At 29.9% G+C, this 5,000-nt stretch overlaps 1 protein-coding gene across 1 annotated transcript in view; it reads left to right on the plus strand.

The window, feature by feature from the left end:
* The window catches only part of LOC137651193 (multidrug resistance-associated protein 1-like), an 80,046-nt gene that overhangs the window by 11,459 nt on the left and 63,587 nt on the right, over window positions 1-5,000 (plus strand).

Below are 5,000 nucleotides of genomic sequence, written 5' to 3' on the forward strand. Positions count from 1 at the left end.
GTCAAGGACGGTGGCTCCTCAACATCTGGATCTCAGTATTGATAATGTTTCTTTAACTTTGTATGACTCTTTTGAAATTTTAGGTGTGATTCTCGACAGCAAATTTACTTTTGAGAAACACATTAGGTCTGTGTCTTCTTCAATTGCAAAAATATTATACTAGGAAGATATGTATATTTCATGTATAAGGGAGATGTATATAGTTCATGAGTTTATATTCATGAATAAAATTGAAATTGGGTTGTAGTTTGTTAATATTTTCCATAACATTTGAAACTTATTGAACTTCTCTGAAGTTCTAAATAGAATTTTTTTTTGCGTATATACAATCAAAGCAGTTCAAAATTTATAGATTGTTATTATTATTATTATTATTATTATTATTATTATTATTATTATTATTATTATTATTGTTCTCATAATCATTATTATTATTATAATTAATATTATTATTATTATTATTATTTTCATAATTGTTATTATTATTATTATTATTATTATTATTATTATTATTATTATTATTATTATTATTATTATTAGAACCATACACGGATTATTTTTGCATTGTTGATATTGTATTAATTAGAGACTCTTTAGCTATGGTAAGCAGCTCTTAAATGTGGACACTCCAAAATCCAACTATTGTTCTTAATCTTTAGTAGTGCCATAGCCTCTGTACCATGGTCTTCCGCTGTTTGTGGTTAGAGTTCTCTTGCTTGAGGGTACACTCGGGTACGCTGTTCTATCTTTTTTTTTTTTTTTTTTAGTTTATATATAGTTTATATATGAAAGATCTAATTCAACGTTGTTATTGTTCTTAGAATATCTTATATATATTGCTTATTACTTCTCTTGTAGTTTATTTCCTTGTTTCCTATCCTCACTGGGCTACTTTTTTTCTGTTGGAGCCCTTTTGCTTATACCATCTTGGTTTTCCAACTAGGATTATAGCTACTACTACTACTACTACTACTACTACTACTACTACTACTACTACTACTACTACTACTACTAATAATAATAATAATAATAATAATAGTAATAATAATAATAACAATGATAATAATTAAAAGTCTCGCATAATCTTGTTTTCATCGTAAAGTAACAAAACTCTTATTGTTATCAAATTGCTTATCTCTCGTATTCCAAGCTATGAGATGTTCGATAGTTTAGATGTAATCTGAAGTATTAAAGTATTGATGTTAACAATCGTAGTTATTTGCGGCGACGAAAATAGCCAGGGGGTCTTTCTTGATGTTGCACATACCAGAAAGTCTCAAGTATGACATTATTGTCCAACAAATAGGTACTTCAGCTACCTATTGCAGTCTTGGAAGAAAACTATACACGGGGAGTTACTCAAATAAGATTTACTATTAGGTAGGTAGTAGGTTGGCCAGGGAACCAGCCACCCGTTGAGATACTACCACTAAAAAGTTATGGAGTCTTTTGACTGGCCAGACGGTACTACACTGGATCTTTTTTTGTGGTTACGGTTCATTTTCCCTTTGCCTACACACACACACACACACACACACACACACACACACACACACACACACACACACACACACACACACCGAATAGTCTGGCCTATTCTTAACAGATTCTCTTCGTTCTCCATACATCTGAAAACACTGAGATTACCAAACAATTCCTCACCCAAGTGGTTAACTACTGAACTGTAATTGTTCAGTGGCCACTTTCCTCTTGGTAATAGCTATGGTAAGCAGCTCTTATAGGAGAAGGACACTTCAAAATCAAACCAGTGTTCTCTAGTTTTGGGTAGAGCCATAGCCTCTATACCATGGTCTTCCACTGTCTTGGGTTAGAGTTCTCTTGCTTGAGCTTACTCTCGGTCTCTGGCACTATTCTATCTCATTTTTCTTCATCTTATTTTGTTAATGTTTTTACAGCATATATAGGATATATCTATTTTAATGTTACTGTTCTTAAAATATTTTAGTTTTCCTTGTTTCCTTTCCTCAATAGGCTATTTTCCCTGTTGGAGCCCCTGGGCTTATAGCATCCGGCTTTTACAACTAAGGTTATAGCTTAGCAATTAACAATGATAATAATAATAATAGTACGTGATTTTTTATATTTTGTATGTTACCGATTATATATACACATATAAGTGTATGTATATATATATATATATATATATATATATATATATATATATATATATATATATATATATATATACTGTATATATATGCATAATATATAAATGTACATATATATACATACATACATATATATATATATATATATATATATATATATATATATATATATATATATGTATATGTATACTGTATATATATATATATATATATATATATATATATATATATATATATATATATATATATATATATATATATATATATATATATATATATATACACACAGTATGTATATATGTGTGTGTGCGTATGATTCCCTTGTTTCGTTATTCTCAGTTTTGCATTCCATTTCCATTTCCATTCATGGGTAATAATAATAATAATAATAATAATAATAATAATAATAATAATAATAATAATACGAACGGAAAATGAACCACTGTTCTTTCCGGTCAAACCCAAACAGAAGACTTGGATGATCACACAAACGACCTATAATATAGATCAAGGTCATATCAAAAACCAACTGATAAAAAATATTGTTCTTTTCCGATAAAAGATATTGCTCTTTTCCCGATAAAAGATATTATTCTTTTCCCGATAAAAATATTGTTCTTTTCCCGATAAAAGTCATTGCTCTTTTCATGATAAAAGATATTGTTCTTTTACTGATAAAAAATATTGTTACTTTACTGATAAAAGATATTGTTCTTTTCATGATAAAACATGTTGCTCTTTTCCTGATAAAAGATATTTCTCTTTTCCTGATAAAAGATATTTCTCTTTTCCTGAACACAAGATATTTTCCTTTTCCTGAACACAAGATATTTTTCTTTTCCTGATAAAAGATATTTCTCTTTTCCTGATAAAGGGTATTGCTCTTTTCATGATAAAAGATATTGTTCTTTTCCTGATAAAAGATATTGTTCTTTTCCTGATAAAAGATATTGTTCTTTTCCTGATAAAAGATATTTCTCTTTTCCCGATAAAAGACATGGCTCTTTTCCTAATAAAATATATTTCTCTTTTCCTGATAAAAGATATTGCTCTTTTCCCGATAGAAGACATGGCTCTTTTCCTAATAAAATATATTTCTCTTTTCCTGATAAAAGATATTGCTCTTTTCCCGATAGAAGACATGGCTCTTTTTCTTATAAAATATATTGTTTTTTCCCGATAAAAGATATTGTTCTTTTCCTGATAAAAGACATTTCTCTTTTCCTGAACAAAAGATATTTTTCTTTTCCTGATAAAAGATATTGCAATTTACCTGGTAAAGGATATTTCTCTTTTCCTGATAAAAGATATTGTTCTTTTCCTTATAAAAGATATTTTTCGTTTCCTAATTTAAGATATTTCTCTTTTCCTGATAAAAGATATTGTTAACTTCTGGATAAAAGATATCGTTCTTTTCCTTATAAAAGATATTTTTCGTTTCCTATTTTATGATATTTCTCTTTTCCTGATAAAAGATATTGTTAACTTCTGGATAAAAGATATTTTTTTCTGATAAAAGATATTGTTCTTTTCAAGATAAAAGTTAATGCTCTTTTCCTGATAAAAGATATTGTTCTTTTCCTGATAAAAGATAATGTTCTTTTCCTGATAAAAGATATTGCTCTTTTCCTGATAAAAGATATTACTCTTTTCCTGAACAAAAGATATTGCTCTTTTCCTATTAAAAGATATTGTTCTTTTCCTGATAAAAGATATAGCTCTTTTCTTTATAAAAGATTCTGATCTTTTCCTGATTAAAGATATTGTTCTTTTCCCCGATAAAAGACATGGCTCTTTTCCTAATAAAAGATATTTCTCTTGGCCTGATAAAAGATATTGTCCTTTTCCCGATAAAAGATATTGTCCTTTTCCCGATAAAAGATATTGTCCTTTTCCCGATAAAAGACATGGCTCTTTTCCTAATAAAAGATATTGTTCTTTTCCTGATAAAAGATATTGTCCTTTTCCTGATAAAAGACATGGCTCTTTTCCTAATAAAAGATATTTCTCTTTTCCTGATTAAAGATATTGCTCTTTCCCCGATAGAAGACATGGCTCTTTTCCTAATACAAGATATTTTCCTTTTCCCGATAAATGACATGGCTCTTTTCCTAATAAAAGATATTTCTCTTGTCCTGATAAAAGATATTGTCCTTTATTATTATTATTATTATTACTTACTAAGCTACAACCCCAGTTGGAAAAGCAGTATGCTATAAGCCCAGGGGCTCCAACAGGGAAAATAGCTCAGTGCGGAAAGGAAAAAAGGAAAATAAAATATTCTAAGAAGAGTAACAACAATAAATATCTCCTATATAAACTATAAAAACTTTAACAAAACAAGAGGAAGAGAAATAAGATAGGAGAGTGTGCTCGAGTGTACCCTCAAGCAAGAGAACTCTAACCCAAGACAGTGAAAGGCCATGGTACAGAGGCTATGGCACTACCCAAGACTAGAGAACAGTGGTTTGATTTTGGAGTGTCCTTCTCCTAGAAGAGCTGCTTACCATAGCTAAAGAGTCTCTTCTACCCTTACCAAGAGGAAAGTGGCACTGAACAATTACAGTGTAGTAAACCCTTGGGTGATGAAGAATTGTTTGGTAATCTGTGTTGTCAGGTGTATGAGGATAGAGGAGAATATGTAAAGAATATGCCAGACTATTCAGTGTGTATGTAGGCAAAGAGAAAATGAACCGTAACCAGAGAGAAGGATCCAATGTAGTACTATCTGGCCAGTCAAAAGACCCCATAACTCTCTAGCGGTAGTATCTCAACGGGTGGCTGGTGCCCTGGCCAACCTACTACCTTTTCCCGATTCAAGGCATGGATCTTTTCCTAATAAAAGATGTTTCTCTTTTCCTGATAAAATAT

Source organism: Palaemon carinicauda, chromosome 12 (assembly GCF_036898095.1).
Source record: "Palaemon carinicauda isolate YSFRI2023 chromosome 12, ASM3689809v2, whole genome shotgun sequence".
Taxonomy (NCBI): Eukaryota; Metazoa; Arthropoda; class Malacostraca; order Decapoda; family Palaemonidae; genus Palaemon; species Palaemon carinicauda.